Source organism: Scyliorhinus torazame, chromosome 3, assembly GCF_047496885.1.
Source record: "Scyliorhinus torazame isolate Kashiwa2021f chromosome 3, sScyTor2.1, whole genome shotgun sequence".
NCBI classification, from domain to species: Eukaryota; Metazoa; Chordata; class Chondrichthyes; order Carcharhiniformes; family Scyliorhinidae; genus Scyliorhinus; species Scyliorhinus torazame.
The window spans coordinates 269,548,818-269,566,576 of NC_092709.1; the positions used below are offsets into that span (position 1 = coordinate 269,548,818).

Below are 17,759 nucleotides of genomic sequence, written 5' to 3' on the forward strand. Positions count from 1 at the left end.
TTCTCTGGGAGTCTGCCAAGGTGATTCCGACCTCCTTCTCACCAATTCTCTTTGTGGTATTTTTAAAGATGGGTTTGCAGATAATGCATGTACAAACAAAAAAGATTTTTATTGGAAAGGTGTTTACCCAACAGGCTGTAAAGATAAACTGACTGCTAGCTCACCCAAACCTCCAATGGTATCATCAGCATGTCCTCTAAAGTAACCTTGTTCCAACCAGGAACAACCATGTATACACAACATTACTGGCACATGACTGAATCTGCATCACCTACTTTCTAGCTGAAACAACTACTCCCCACTTATCAGCCTAGAAAGCAAAGAGAGGTGAAATTGGTGTTCTGTGACAGAGCAAAATCGACAGCCTCTTTTACACCGGCCCAATGATTTTGAGAGCAAAGCTAATCGGATGGGGTGTAAAACAGGCTGGCAATTCATCATTGCCCATTCTGTGCTATAACTGAAGACCAATTGCATGGCAAGAAGTGAAGAGAAGGGAAGGCTGGATTACAGCTGAGTCCAAACATTGTCCACATATTTCAACAGGAATCACTGCGCACAGATCAGGAGCAGGAATTCATGATTTCTTTAAATCTTTGTGCAACCCAGCTTTGTTGATGCCTATCTGCAACATTATCAGATTATACAGCTTGGCCCAGCACAAGGACTGAACTTGAAACTTCCTGTTCTGTGTGTAGCAATTCCATACTGAGCACTGAATTTACTCACTGGACTATTGAAGAACAATGTTGTCAGTTTACCAGTATTATTTTTTCTACCATTCTTTTGACCCATGGAAGTAAGCAGAAAATCAGATCAACATCTAATTTTGAGAAACGGGCTACTGAAATATTTTTTTTCTCATAGGCACCGCAAAAGTTATTTTTCTGTAATATTTCCGTTGATCAATGCGACAAATTCATTTAAAGATTTTTACTATTTATCCAATGTAATTTTAATGTCTGTGCAAATACTTATCATGGTTTTTATTTATTTATTCACAGGATGTGGGCGTCGCTGGCGCGGCCAGCATTTATTACCCATGCCTTGAAAAGGTGATGGCACCACTCATAAAGTGTACAAGAACTCCAAGCTAAGCTTCAAACAGCAAGGAATCTGCCTCCAAGCCATTACTGAACGATCTCTCAAGATGAAAATGGTTTGACTTTGGATGGAAACACATTAAAAATTGGCCAAGCTGGGCAAGGCAAAGAAGAAGGTTGGTGCAGCAGTGGTAAACTGGGTTGCTTGGAAAGTCAGCCAAAGGACAATGTTTTGCAAACAGATCTGTCAATCAATATAATGTCGGTCAGCAATTACCCCAGTTATTGATCTATTTATTTTAGCTGAACAAAAGGTCTACAATGTATCATCATTATCTGAAATGCAAATGTGTGCAAACTCTAGACTGGAAGGATAGCATGCTTTATTAAATGGATTACAATTCCGGTCTAATTGAAAGTTTTGAAGCCCTGGTTCATATTCATTTTTATACTGAGATCTCTTGAAATAGTTTTCACTGTTTCCTGTAACGACTAAAAGTATTTATATTATTGAATTGGCGTTATCGGCAGTGGCATCAATGTGAATTGCGGCATGGTGGCACAGTTATTAGCACTGCTGCCTCACATCACCAGGGACCCGGGGTTCAATTCCATCCTCGGGTGACTGTGTGGAGGTTGCACTTTCTCCCTGTGTCTACATGGGTTTCCTTCCTGGGGCTGGTTTAGCTCAGGGCTAAAGAGCTGGCTTTTAAAGCAGACCAAGGCAGGCCAGCAGCACGGTTCAATTCCCGTACCAGCCTCCCCGAACAGGAGCTGGAATGTGGCGACTAGGAGCTTTTCACAGTAACTTCATTTGAAGTCTACTTGTGACAATAAGCAATTTTCATTTCATTCTCATTTCCATAGTCCAAAGAAGTGCAGGTTAGGTGGATTGGCCATGATAAATTGTCCCTTAGTATCCAGGCATGTGCAGTTTAGGTGGGGTTACACAAAACGCAGAAAGGGGTTTCATAGCGTTCACCCCTGTGCACTCATACAATAAAAGAGGGAGTAGGGAAAGAAAGGGATACAGAGCAAGACCACAATAAAAATAAGAGTTATGGTTTCGCGTCAGTCCAGAGTCCAGAATCAGCAGTCCAATGGTGTATTCCTTCAAAGGTTAGCAGGCTAAAACTGTTGCAGGGTGATCAATCTTTCTAGAAGCGAGGATTTCCATGATAGAAGAAGGCACGTAGAGATGAATCAGTCTTATAGGCTCTGATATAGGAGCTGCAATGTTCCAATAATACAGTAGGTGAGGACTGGACAATTTACTTGGACAGAATTCTTTCTGCCGCTTTCTGTTAACTGGTAGAGTGTCTGGGTCCCGATAGACGTGCTTGTTAGGTGAATTGGACATTTTGAATTCGTCCTCTGTGTACCCGAACAGGCGCCGGAGTGTGGTGACTAGGGGATTCTCACAGTAAGTTCATTGTAGTGTTAATGTAAGCCTACTTGTGACACTAATAAAGATTATTATTATTAATTCCACACAGCAATATTTCAGGATCCAGCAGCTTGCAGAGGTCCTGTGTCATATCTCCCAGGTCTGAAATCTTGAATGTTTACCAGAGGAGTCAGTGTCCCTTTTCTCCTAACAGGTATGCTCTCTCCGTGGGCCAGATCTCTGCCTTAGAAACATAAAGGATTTTGGTGCAGTTCTTTGGAATTTGATCTTCTGCTGTCACAGAGGGAGTTAGCGCATCTTTAAGGCAACACGTTCCTTGCTGGTTATCTGTATTACTTCAGAGGACTAGAAGTTCCTCTAGTCTGAGTCATGGCTACTCAGGCATGTCAAGATGAAGCTTTTGTCCATTTTTGAAAAAAAAGTTTTTTTATCAAGTAGCCAGGTATATAAATTCCGAGCTTCATGTCCTTCTCACTCATACCAAGCCAAGATGGACCCCCAAACTGAATATGCTATGACTGCGTTTCCCTGCCCACGTACAATCTGTCTTTCATCCAAAGGTCATCGGCTGCAATATGACACTGTGATCAGCTCACTGTCAGTTCCACTGTTTTGGGGCAGAATTCACACCAGTTTGATCAAAGCTGCAATCGGTAAACTCCAGTTCCACTCAAAAATGCTTTAAAGCATTGCTCTCACTTAATCATGCAGTAAAGGTATGAAAATTGAAGTTTCAAACTGGATAGTTTGGGTTAACAAAACAGATACAACTTAAAAGAAATCTAAACTTGAATTTAAAAGATCAGTTGATCAATTTCCGGTTGAAGTTTCGGGTGGAGAACCATCTTTTTATGGAGAAATGATCAGAAATTGATCATAAAACTATTGTGGATACTAATGATTTGGACTTAAATGTGGGTGGCATGATTGGAAAATTTGCAGATGAGACAAATTTAGCCGTGTAGTTGACAGTGAAGAGGATAGCTGCCGGCTCCAGAATGATATCAATGATTTGATTAAGTGGGGAGAAAAGTGGCAAATGAAATTCAATCCAGAGAAGTGTGAGGTAATGTATTTGGGGACGGCAAGCAAACCTGGGGAATACACAATGAATGGGTGAATATAGAGAAAATGAGAGACCTTGGACTAAATGTGCTCAGGTGCCTGAAGATGGCAGGACAGGTGGATAAGATGGTAAGAAAGCATATGGAATGCTTTCCTTTATTTCATGAGACATAGAATACAAAGGTAGAGATGTAATGATGGAATTGTATAAAACACTGGTTAGGCCCAGCTGCGGTTTTGTGTACAGTTCTGGACATCACATTACAGGAAGCACATAATTGCTCTGGAGAGGGTGCAGAGGAGATTTACAAGAATGTTGCCAGGGCGGGAAAACTGCAGCCATGAGGAAAGATTGGATAGGCTAGGGTTGTTTTCATGGGTACTGAGGAGGCTGAAGGGTGATCAGATTCAAGTGTACAAGATTATTAGGGGCCTGGATAGAGCAGTCAGAGAAAACATTTCCCTAGCAGAGAGGTCAATGACCAGGGGGTACAGATTTGAGGTGATTGGTAGAAGGATTCGAGGAGACATGAGAAAAAAAGTCTTCACCCTTAGTGCTGGGTGTTTGGAATTCACTGCCTGCTTTCATGGTGGAGTCAGAAAACCTCAACTTATTTCAAAAGGCACCTGGATCTGCACCTAAAGTGTTGTAACCTACAAGGCTATGGATTAGGTGCTGGAAGGTAGCATTAGAATGATTTAACAGAAATGAAACAGAGTTCCCTGTAAAGCACGTTTAGCCGCCGGTTTCCTGGCGCTGGCAGCGCTATCTAACGAGATTCTGTTTTATTTTGGGGCCTCAGCGGGAATGCCCCATTGAGGCCGCACTTAGGCTTAGTGCAGGAAGAATTGGCGCACCGACCTCTAGACACCCCCCCAACACGACCCCCAGTCCCCCCAACTCTGGGGGTCATCGAGCCCCCACACCTCACCTAATAAGGGCATGGCAGCCCCAAACCCAATCTGTGGTGCGGGAAAAATGCCACCCAGGCACCTTGACACTGCCAGCCTGGCACCATGGTAGTGCCCCTGTCAGCCTGGCAGCACAACCTGGCACATTAGGTGGCACCCATGTGGCATTGCCAGGGTACCCAGGTAGCACTGCCAGGGTGGCATTAGGAATGCCAGGATACCACCCTGCCCAGAGGCCAGCCATCCAGGTATCCCCAATCCCGTGGGAAACCCCCGCAAGTGCCAATATGCCTGATCCCCATTTGTGGAGACCGGTATTATCCAGAGCTCGCCTTATGTCACTGAGGCAAAGGAATTCAATCGGTAGATTTTTTATTGTTCAGCCAACACAGAGATGATGGGCTCTTTCTGTGCCATAACTTTTCTGTGGTGCTATAAAGTCATGCCTGTGAAGCTTGTCATTGTCTCATCTTGTTTTGATGGCCTTCAGGAACTCAATTAGACATCTGGACAAAGTCGAAAGGCATCGGGGTCATAAAAATCCATTTGCCCCCAGTCTGAAATCATCCTAAACAACTGATGTTCCATATCAAGGACAAATCTTTTTCAACCTTTAATTATTTCCTTTTGACATTCTTTCCATTTGTCCAGTCTTTAAGTGGAATTTGATCAGACTGGCGTAACCTTTGGTCCTCTTGCTGCTACCTTTGAGTTGTCATGGTTCTGTTGGTAGTACCATTGCCTCTGAATCAGAAGGTTAGGATGCAAATCCCATTTCAGACACTTGAGCACAACAATCTAGGTTGCCACTCCAATGTAGTACTGAGGGAGTACTGGACTGTCAGAGATGCTGTCTTTTGTACGAGATGTAAAACCAAACTCTTGTATGCTCCCTCTGTTGGATCTGAACAATTTCATAGTGTTACCAAAAAGAGATGGGTAATTGTCCCCAGTGCATTGGCCAATGTGTATCTCTCAATCAACATCAAGTAACGGTCATCTGGTTATCACATTGCTGTTTGTGAGTGATTGTTGTGTGTATACTGGCTTCTGCATTCCCTACATTCTAATAGTAACTACCTACCCTTCAAAAATACTCAACATGTTCCAAAATTGTAAAAAGCTCAATATAAATGTAAGTCATTCTTTCTCTTTCTTCCCGTTTTTAACTCCGTGCTTGCAAAGGTCTGTTAAAAAAGCTTTTAAAAACTCAATCATTCACTGATTACTTTACACTTTCTTGAAAATACCCTCCTTTTTATTACAGGCCAATGTCAATATCCATGCCCTTTGAAGTATCAGTAGCTTGAAATGTCATTACCGTGTGTGAAGAAACATTGTGTAATTGACAGAAACGATCAGAGAGCTAGAGCTGTCAATGAAGCCATGATTTTCCTGAGCTCAGGTATTTCATTGCTCTAATGGATATTCAGGTTTTTAGTCAAGAAAATATAATAGCAAGGAGGGGCCCTAGGGGGCGGGTGGGAACCGTACTTCGGCATTTGAGGCATGAGGAGGACCTTTTGAACTTACCTTTCAAAAGGTCCCCTCTTGCAAACTAAGGTTCTTGACGCTCTTGAAAATGTTTTGAAGAGCTCATCCATGAAAATTGCAGAGGACATGCCTATCCCCTCAATGGAGCTGGCCACGTTGGGAGAGTAGGCTGCAGGCTCATGACCTGGACCAGCTCGTCCCCTTAAAAGCACCCCTGAAAATTTAAAACCCTACCAATGGACTTTGGAATTCTGCCATGGTCACCATTTTCACCCCACCATGGAGGCTCCGACCTCCATGACAGTCCAGCCCGTACGTATATTTGAATCTAATTTTCTATTCAGTGCAATTTGCAGTTTAATCGATTTTTGCTTTGTTTTTTTTAAATTTTGAAATAACATTCACTTTTTCTTAGTTGTGGCAAAAATGAGCCAACACAGTAATACATTCAATATAATATATTATGCAACTGCTACCCTCATGACAATAAATGGTCCAACCTTTGATTCTATTAATGGGGTAGACAGTACAACACTAAATAAGCACTGTTCCAGATGTTGCAGTGGTAATGACAGAAAACATCATCATTACTCCACTGAAACTGACAGCACATCTGGAGTCGACACATGTGCATTTAAACATAGGATTCCAGAGGTTTGTGTCAGTGATTCTACATTTCTACAGAGGTTGCATGGTGAGCTTTCTCCCTGAATACAATTAATGAGAAATAACTGAACTGGTGAGAAGCTCCATCCTTTCACTCGTAGTTTCATTGTAAAGATCCTCGGAAAAGATCCAACTTGTTTAATGTGGTGTGCCTGTGTTTTCAACAGCATACTAAGCTCATAACTACTGCTAAATAGCCTCACTAGCCTGAAAGTATAATTTCATATTTGTTGAATACCAATTATATCCTTTAGAATTCCTACAGTTCAGAAGTAGGCCATTGTGCCCATCAAGTCAGCATTGACCCGCTGAAAGAGCAGTATACCTAGGCCCACTCCCACGTCCTATTCCTGTAACCCCATTACCTCACCTAACCTACACATCTTTGGACACTAAGGGGCAACTTAGAGTGGCCAATCCACCTAACTTGATCTTCTTTGGACTGTGGGAGGAAACCAGAGCACTCAGAGGAATCCCACACAGACACAAGGAGAAAGGACAAACTCGGTACAGTCATCCAAGGCCAGAATTGAACCCGTGTCTCTGGCACTGCGAGTAATGCTAACCACTGTGCCAGCAGCCGTCCATGTATTCCATATATTTTTATTTTTTTTAAATAGTATGATATTTTAGGTTCTATCTCAATGCCATGTGTATATCCCACTCATTTATGTTGTAATCTGTGAAGTTTAAACTAAAAGTGAAGGGATTGAGTGTTTTTTTTCTGGTTTACTGTCTATAAGATTACATCAATGTGATTGGCTTATCCTACTGAATGACATCACTGCTCCTGGACACCTTGACTTGGCAGTAGATTCATATAGACATCAGGAAAGGGGAAATACATGCCACAGAAATTGCTAGATCTTTATGGAAGCTTTCTTTGAGGTCACTGGTGAGCACTATTTTTCTGTTGCTGACTGCAAAATTCAGCGCAGTGATTTTTATTAACAAAACAATGGTGAGGCCACAGATAAGAGTGAACAGATTTTGGCATCCGATTACAGAAAGGGACATTGAAGTTTTGGGAAATAGAAACAGAAGGAGGCCATTCAGCCCCTTGAGCCTGCTCTACCCTTCAATTCGACCACAGCTGATCTGTTTCACAACTCCATCTATCTGCATTTTTCACATTCTTCAATACCCTTAAAGAATAAAAACTATCGATTTCAGTTCTGAAATTTTCAATTGTCTCAGCATCCACAGTTGTCTGGGATAATGAATTACATATTTCTCCCGATTGTTTGAAAAACCAATCCCTTGTTTCACTCCTACATTGCCTGGCTCTAGTTTTAAGATTGTGTACACTTGTTTGTCCTTGTTCCACCAATTTATCAATATAAATTCCTCTTAACCTCACACTTTTAGTCCCTTATTGACAATTTTAAGTTGATGATGTCCGATCACTGACTTCCCAACCAGGAGAAAGAGACGTTCCTCATTTACGCATCAAAACTCTTGTCATAATATTAAAAGCCTCCATTACATCTCTGCCCAGCTTTCTCTGCTCCAGTGAAAGTCACCTTTGTTTCTTAAGGTTCTTGTTGTAACTTTACTTTCCAATTTCTGGCACCATCATGCTCAGTCTAGATTTTAATGCCTTCTCTGCAAGTAGGTGCCCCAAACTCTGTGCCTCAGTATTGTTTTACCAATGTTCTGAAGAAAAAACACAGGAAAAAACACTTGAGGTTGTCTTCTGCTGGTGGGCCTTGGGCTTCTAGACAGGGCCTCATAGAGGGAAGAGAAGCCTGAGACAGTGTTGTGAGTAGGTGGGCAGTCATCACGGACTGATGGTTCTACTGAAATCTGAGTAGCTGTTACTCAATTGATATGCCTGCGGTCTAACTACTCACACAATTACGCCCACTCAAGCACTTGTGTGTGTGAGTGCCACTGATTGCTGCTCAGTGTTTAAACCTTGGTGCACGGACGTAAAAAAAAAAATCGCTGACTGCCATGATGTGCCTGCCTCATTGGCTGAGAAAGAAACCAAATCCATTTGGTTCGACAGTTGGCAACAGCACACTGCTGAAGGAGAGCATTCCTATTCCTTGGCTGTATGCTGATATGCGTATTGAGAAGCACCCCCCCCCCCCCCCATTAATCCACATTCAGTGCAGGGCCTTAGACAATGCCTGCACCTCAGGTGAGAGCTCGGGATGCAGTAGAGTGGCCAAAGCTGTGGCCACTCAGTCATATAGTGTGGGGCAGGGTTGTGTGGGATTTTCCCCATCCAGCATGTAAATGAAGAACTGGGCATCAATGTCGGTAGGCTCAATGTCACTTTCCTGTCAGCCTTAGCCGATCTCGCCCGAGCTTTTATTGCACTCCTTAATAAAAATGATCTATTGTCAGATTTTAAGGAAAAACAACAGCATGCTCAGTAATTGAGAGTTACATCTTAATTTATTTACTAATGTTCTGAAAAATAGTTTGATGTGAGTATAAAGTAGGTTTCTTCCTCACTAAAATTGGCAAACAATGGGAAATTTATTTCCCAACCACTTTGGTGCAAAATATAGTCTTTTGTTACATGCTTTCAAGTTTTTGTCCTCTTCTTATTTTGATCTGTTAAGTGGATAATTGAACAGACTGAAGGGCAAAGGTCATCAAATTAGCACTTATTCTCTGTAGTTTACATAACTGGAACACATTTCTTGGCAAACTGACTGTACATTTCTGAGAATTTGATATTTTTAGACTGTAATGGTTTTGGAAAGCCTCTACCATTTTTTCTGTTTAATTGCAACTAAGCGATGTGTTCCAGAATACATGCATTTTTTTCAAATGTCTCCCAGGTAGTATCCATTGTTTTTTTTGTATTAATGTTGGATATGCATTCAAAATAAGATTTTTTTTGATCTTGTGACGTGCCATATATAGCCTTATAATCTGCATGGGTCAGTGGCTGCCAGCTAACATACAAGGCTTCATGCTGGCTGTCATTTATCTACTGTCAGTTGAAAGAAATATTTTTTTCAATATCCCATTTGTCAGAACTTAATGAAGCATGGAATAACAGATCACTTTCTAACTAAGGAAAAGCACATACATTAATGTTTCGTTCAATGAGGGAGAGGGTGATGCTCATTTCTGATATCAATGATGTCACCTTGGGTTTTAATCTGCACATGATATCTAAGACCATAGAACCATAGAAAGACACAGAAGGGGGTCATTCGACCCATCTTGTCCACGCTGATCCAAAGGCACCCAGGTGCCCTTTCCAACCCCACCTTTCTGCACACAGCCCATAGCTCAGCAGTTTACAGCACTTGAGGTGCATATCCAGACACTCTTTAACCGAGTTCAGGCAGCGAATTCCAGGCACCCACCACCCTCTGCATAAAAACATTTTTCCTCATGTCCCCTCTACATCTTCTGCCACTTAGCTTGAATCCATGATTCCTGGTTTTTGAACTCTGCCAAGGGAAACAGGTTCCTCCTGTCTACTCTATCTCCACCCCTCACAATTGTCTATACCTCACGCATGTCGCCCCTCAGCCTTCTCTGTTCCAAGGCAAACAACCCTCACCTTCCCAATCTCTCCGCATAGCTACAATTCCATATGCCTTCTTTACAACAACTACCTTTAGGGACCTGTGCACTTGCACGCCAAGATCGCTCACTTTATCTCCCTCTTTCAGTATATTCCCATTATTGTGTATTCCATTTTACTGGTTGATCTCCCTAAATGCATTACCTCACACAATTATCAGAAGTTAACTCCATCTGCCACTTTTCTGCGCATTCCACCAACCCATCTATATCATTTTGGAGCTTACAGCTATCCTGTACACTATCCACTGCATGGCCAATTTTTGTGTCATCTGCAAATTTCCTAATTGTGCCCCCACATTCAAGTCCACATCGGTAACATATAAAACAAACAGAAGGGGTCCCAACACTGAGCCCTGGAACACCACTTGAAACAGCTTTCCATTCCTTTGTTTCCTGTTACTAAGCCAACTTTGGATCCAAATCGCCAAATTATTCTGTATCCCATGGGCTTTTACTTTTTTGACAGGTCTGCCATGTGGGATCTTGTCAAGTGCCTTACTAAATCCATGCAAACAACATCCACTGCACTACCCTCCGCAATCTTCCTTGTCACTTCCTCAAATAATTCAATCAGCTTTTAAAGCATGACCTTCCCTTAATAAATCCACGCTGTCTATCCCTGACTAGTTCATGCCTTTCTAAGTGACAGCTTATCTGATTTCTCAGGATTGACTCTAGCAATTTGCCCACCATCAAAGCAAGACTAACCGGCCTATATATTGTCCAATAGTCAAGTATCATCTTTAGTAAGGCTGGGTTGAAACATCTAAGTGGTGCCACTGAGGTTCAGATCAAATAGGGAAAGAATGAAAAATCTGATACTAGAGGCGCTCTCTCTCAGCCTCCTTGTCTCGAAAGACAATAAGTGTGTGTCAGTGGGTCACTGATTCTTTTGCAGTATCTGGCTCGGTGTTTGCGGTGTTGTCTCATGGCCTGTCTCTTTACCTCTTTTCACTCCATCCTTCACTGTTGTCCACCAGCTCTGGCAATCACTGGCAAATTGCTCCCAACACTTGTGGTCCATGTCACAGCACTTCATGTTATGTTTGCAGACATCTTTGAAGTGAAAGGATGGGCAGTAAGTGGGTCTAGTGCCAGTGGTGAGCACATTTATAATACCTCCTTGGGGATCCTGCCATCCTCCATGCGGCTCACATGTCCAAGCCATCTCAAGTGTCATTGGCTCTGTATGGTGTACATTCTAGAGATATTATGTGCCTCAAGAACCTCTATGTTGGAGATGCAATCCTGCCACCTGATGTCAAGAATTCATTGAAGGCAACAAAGATGGGATACATTGAGGCATTGTTCTTGGCTGGCATCTATTCGCCAAACCTCACTGCCTTAAAGCAGGATACTGGGGATGCAGGCTTGAAACACTCAAACTTTTGTGTTCCGCATGATTTCAGCATTTTCCAACAACCCTTTTGGTCAGTCTGCTCATGGCATATATTCCTCTCATAAGGGGCACTGTGCAGGCTGGAGCATCACCAGATATTGCAGAGTCCAAAAACATACCAATATTCCCAAATTGTGTGACTCTATAGGTTACATTCAGCACTCTCAGTATTAAGCCATGCTTGAAATGAATGTGGGCAGAATCATGCAGCTTTGATTCTCTAACACGTGATACATTTGACTGGAGCTCAACTCTGGGTGTGTAATATGATCAATTCACCATTGCTTATTAAACAGTGTTCAAGGTAGGGGGAAGTTCTATTCACTTTTTTTAGCTAACTTTCTTTCAGTAAAGTACAAGTATTATAAAGGTTGAAATTTAGTTCCCTAATTCAAATAGTTTTTTGCTATGTAATTTTTGATAAATGTTTCTGATAAAATGGAAATGGTGATTAACACAGGCATGGTGGCGCAGTTGTCTCACGGCGCTGAGGACCCAGGTTCGATCCCGGCCCTGGGTCACTGTCCATGTGGAGTTTGCACATTCTCCCGGTGCCTGCGTGGGTCTAACCCCCACAACCCAAAAGATGTGCAGGCTAGGTGGATTGGCCATGAGAAATTGCCCCTTATTTAATAATAACGTAACATTCATGACTTGGTGCACAGTCCAACATGTTTCATAACAAAAGAGGGAACATGAAGCTGCTCAAAGGAGCAGCATGTCATAAAGGAAGCAATTTTGATCCTTTCCGAGAAGCCTGCATTCAAACAATTCTTATCGACATTTGGGCTTGATGGGCAGGTTTTGGCTGATTTTGCACGCCCAATTTGGGAGAGGGATGAACACGCTAAAACATGTGAAATTGGCCAGATCATAGTAAAGATGACAGATGTCTCCCACATTGAGCGTAGCGCTGGGAGCTCACTGGAGCAGGTAAGGGTAGTCAGGTGCCCGTAAGCTGTTGCTGCTGCTATTTTGGGAGAATGTAAAAAGGATGTGAATACTTAGTGATGTTGGCAGATAAAGGGGAAGGCACGTTGTTAAAAATTATCTTTAAATCGCAATAGTCACTAATGACCATAGGCTGATTTCCTCTTTGAGGGGGAGAGCTGACTGGTGGTGATTCAACGTGAAGATCACCACACCTCAGACGAGCAGCAAGGTTGAGAAGGCGGAGCCTTCATGAATAACCTCAGCCGGTACGAGAATTGAACCTGCACTGCTGGCCTCACTCTGCATCATGAACCAGCTGTCCTGCCAAGTCTATAAATATTGTGAATATACAGTTCAGTTTTTCAAAAGGGCAAAGGAAATCCCAATATCGAGTGTTTGACGCAATAAACGTTAAGACAGGAAATAAAGTTTGTTCTGATTGATACATCCGTTGCCTGTTTCAGACATCTTTTGGCAACACGTTCACTGATGGTGAAGCGACATTCTATTCTGGACCAAAAGGATGTTTATTCAATCTTTCCAGCTGCTGGTAATGCAACTCGGTCATCGCAGCATCCAGCTGCTATGGATACAGTTGTGTCGTGGTAATGTTAGTGGACTTGTAACCTGGTGAAGTTCAAATTGCATCCTGGCAATCTTAGAATGTTAATTTGTATTTTCTATTAACTTAGAAATAACAAACTGATATCATCTGTACACTTGACGCTGTTGGAACCATCCAACTGGCTCCTTCCTTTTGAGAAGGAAGTCTGGTCTGGCATTTATGTCTCTCCAATCCCAGATCAACATGCAATTGCTCTCTGAATTGCCTAACTGGTCACTCGATTGCATCCTAGGCATTTGGCAAAAATGGCAGCCTTTCTAGTGACACCCACAACCATGAATGAACATATTAGCATTGTCACAGCTTTTGCAGTTTCTCCAAATCTCTCTCTGCCCACCTGCCATTTCCCCTCAACTGAGCATACAGGCAAAGCATTCCTCTGGCTTACTCTCAATCTCTCTTCCCCACCCGCCAAAAAATAGGAAGATAGCAGAATTTCCATGGATAAAACAATTCTCCTGATTTGTAAGATCAGGTCAAAAGGTCACTGTCCCAACCCATGAAACAGAACCATTCCACCAACTGAATTGTCATTAAAGTTGTCTAAAACAATTAATTAATCTTACTATCTGCCTTTTAAATTACTTTTTCATCCAATACAGCATTTGTACCAAAGTGCATTAAAGAAATCCTGTATGCCTGTTTCAAGTGCTCAATCCCTGTGCCCAAACCACTAGAAATACACATAATGTGCATTGTGGATAGGGATCTGGCATAACCTCACGGACGATTCATGAGTGCAAATTGTATTTTGTCATAATTCTTTGAAAAATATCTCTGGCTTTATTGAACTTACCCAAGGCTATCAGCATCACCATTTTGAAATCATTCTTCAATCAGAAAATGCCATCACGCATTTGACATAACTTTATGATATTCTTCTAAAGTTGTCCCACCTGTCTTTAACCCCTATAACTCCATGAATGAATTAAGTAAGAATCTGAATAATTGGGCGAGAGGTTTGTCAACATTTATATGTCGATCTTTTCTTTTTAAAAAAGGCAGCATTTTGATACTGTGACCTGATGCCGTGATGGTAAAGGCTATCTAGTTGTCTGAACAACCTGCAACAGAGTGTAAGTGAGCCAATGGTCATGGTGCAGTTGATGAGCAAATATGGTGGCTCAGTGGTTAGCACTGGACGATCACTATGCACACTTCTAACCTTGATAACTCGTCCTACCACTTTCAAATTCAAATAGCACTCTTACAATGCTAGATGTCATTGGGAACACTACCTGCTGGCAAGTCAATTGCAATAGCTAAAATTCTTAATTTACTAATGTACAGTTGTCTCATCATGACATCCCCAGACATAATATGCAACATAAAGACTAAGCTTCTCCCACTCCGAAGGGCTTTAAATGACCATTGCACTGAGTTGTTAGGGCACCAACACAGCTGGCTATTATGTTACTTCATACATTCATACACTAATTATGTATAAAACAATGAATCTTCAGACCAAAGTAATAAAGGCTGCAATGCAGTCAATTGCCTGGGATGATGTCATAAAAGAAATAAAATGATGGCCATTTACTCTCTTCCCATTACTTATAATTTTTGCTGATATATAATGGTCTTTGTAAAATAGGATCTCTATTAATGACAATTCAAAATAGCACTGAAGTACAGAGTAAAGACTAAGAAGTTATAGGGATATCATCATTACCGGTTAATGATCCACGGGATGATATACCACAGAAAATAACTGCTGCTGTCATTAAATCAGTTCTCAAAATAATAGCATATAGAACTTCTCTCTCCATCACTATTTTATCAGCCCAACTGTGGTCAATGTTCCTTCAAACCTTCCCTTATTGCTCCATCTAGATTCCACTTTGCTCCCTACAATCTAATGGTGTAGCAATTATGACTCATTGGGGTGAAATTGATTTCTGCCAACAGTGCAGAATGGGCTTGTGGCAAATCGGCTGCTGGTTTTTCACTGTGTACAATCTTCCTTCCACTGGAGTTCACAGAATGGTTGTTCAATCTCTTTCCAGAGACTCATTTCTGTCCCATTGTCATTTTTACTTGGTTTAAAATTAAAAATCATGGCAATATTTTCCAATTCACCAATTTCACCTCCATTGTTTTCCCCTTTTACTGTTGTTTTTTGCAAAGTTTGAAAGTGTGGAACTCCATGGCCAGAATTATACGCTCCCCGTGGGAGCTGAGGCGGGAGGAGCGTGAAATTGCACAGACAAGATTCCCTCCAGGTTCCCACCCGCCCTGACCTCGCAATGATTTTACACAGAGGTGGGCATGACATCTGAGAGGAAGCTTGCCCTTGCCCCAGTTGGAGCCCTTAAAGGCTAACTAATGGCCATTTCTATATGGTCCCTTTTTTGACAATTGATGCCCTCCCTGTTGCTAGATGAACTGGAGATTGTGTGGTGCAAGATATGGCTTCCTCCCGGATGAGGGACCTTTATGTCAATAAAAGCCCATTAGTGTGTGAAATGGCAGTGGGGCTGTCGGAGTCTGTGGGGATTAATTTCCTCTCAACTCTCCGGATGGCCAGAGCCGAGGCCCATATCTCTCTTAGTCCTTCTTCTTACAATCTAAAGTTGTTTTTTAAATGCACACTTGGCATTGCCTAATATTCATTGCTTTGTCTAACGAGGGATTTTATCAATCTTCATATTTCTAACCCGTTGGGCATCACTAGTGTATTTCACCTCTAGAAGCATATAATACATTTAAGGGATTGTAATAATAATAATCACTTATTGTCACAAGTAGGCTTCAATGAAGTTACTGTGAAAAGCCCCTAGTCACCACATTCCGGCGCCTGTTTGGGGAGGCCGGTACGGGAATTGAACCCGCACTGCTGGCTTTGTTCTGCATAACAAGCCAGCTGTTTAGCCCACTGTGCTAAACCAACCCCTGTAAAATAACTGATCGGATAAAAATTTCAAACTCTTGTTTTTCAAGAACTTTAGTGCAAACTACTTGAAGCTAGCTTTACGTATGGCAAATTAGGAGCACAAGCGGGTCATTTGACCCCTTGGGTTTGCTCTACAATTCATTAAGATCAATGGCTGATCTGTTACTGGCCTCAACTGCACATTCCGTCGACCCCCTGATAACCTTTGACTCCTTTGTTAGTTACGAATCTACCTCTGCCGTCAAAATATTAATTGACCCTGCTTCCGCCGCTCTCTGGGGAAGAGAGTTCCAAAGATATAATCGATATAAACTACATATCCACCTTTGAAATAGGGTAAAATAAAGAATTAAATGAGACAACTGTCTGCTCTAGATAAACACACATCATGCCAAAAAAGAATTGCGATGTGAGAACAGAATTCTAATGTCCTGAATGACAGGGGGAGTGAATCATATTCATGGTTGGGACAAGGAGCCTGCATGAGCATAGATACGGCACATGCCTCGATGGGCATCTGGCATCTTGTTGAGTAGCAGTGATTTCCTAACGGATCAAAAAATAAACTTTTTAAAAAATATTTCTTTGACTAGACCAGGAGACCTCTGGCTGTCATTAAATAATTGATTTTTTTTCTGAGGTCAATGATCTCTCCCTTTGTTGTACGGGTTTTCTTAAGGCCTAGTGGAGACTTTTGTGCTAGAAGTATCATAGTGACTGGAAACCCTGGAGTTGTCTGAAAACCATATTATAGACACCCACTCAAATTCTCCAAAAGACAGTGGGAAGTAGTGGATGACTTTCCCACCAATCCCTAATAATGATTTGTTCCAAAATTTGAATGACATGCAGAGCCTGTTCCCCTCGATCCCATTTTTCACCAAGGACAATCCAATTGCTTTGCACCCTTGCCCAGCCAGTGGAATTTTGGAATGTGACCTCAACTTTTAATTGCAGATATAACAGATGCATCCAACCTAATAGATTGCCCGGAATTAGTAAAGTCATATGCGATAACTATGACTGTCATTATTGTTATAAGTAACACTTGACAACCAGAGCATTTTGATGTAATTCTGATGTTAGACCAAGATTTTAATTATTCCAGTCATCAGACAGGAAACGATGCTTCACTGAGAAACAACACACAAGTTTACTGGTACTTCACGTAAAGAAAAATCATCTTTTCACATAGTATAGTTTTAAAGTTTTCTACATACATGTATGTGACATATTTTAGCTTTGAAACATACAAAATTCTTAGAACCTAGTTATTCAAAGGAGACATTTTGAAAGATTATTGTCACTTGCATGTCTTGATGCACATTAAGAATTGGGTATATTAGGTTGGAAAGGCATTTGTGGCAGAGGATTGGAACTTCGGTCTCCTTCTACCTGGACTCTTTTGTGAAACAGTGTGTTTTAAGAACTGATGCAGATAGGGGGCGTCATTCTCCACCGGCGGGAGTCTCCGTTTTGCCGGCGCCCGGGGGTTTCCCGACGGCGTGGGGCTGCCCCACAATGGGAAACCCCATTGACCGGCCGGTGTTACGGAGACTCCCGCCGGCCGGTCGGCGCAGAAATGTGGCGGGGCGGGTAGGAGAATTTCGCCCATGAAATCTAGCCAAATGGAAAATGGGCAAAACAAATGAAAGCTGAAACCCAGAGATAATTTGGCAAACCAATACTTACATAGGGTATTATAGAGATGCAATCACAATGTAAAGATTTTCCAGCATTTAAATTTTGTAGTTCAATTT

At 42.0% G+C, this 17,759-nt stretch overlaps 1 protein-coding gene across 23 annotated transcripts in view; it reads right to left on the reverse strand.

Annotated features, from left to right (window-relative positions):
- The window catches only part of celf4 (CUGBP, Elav-like family member 4), a 1,524,235-nt gene that overhangs the window by 854,866 nt on the left and 651,610 nt on the right, over positions 1-17,759 (reverse strand). The gene's annotated exons all lie outside the window — the stretch shown is intronic.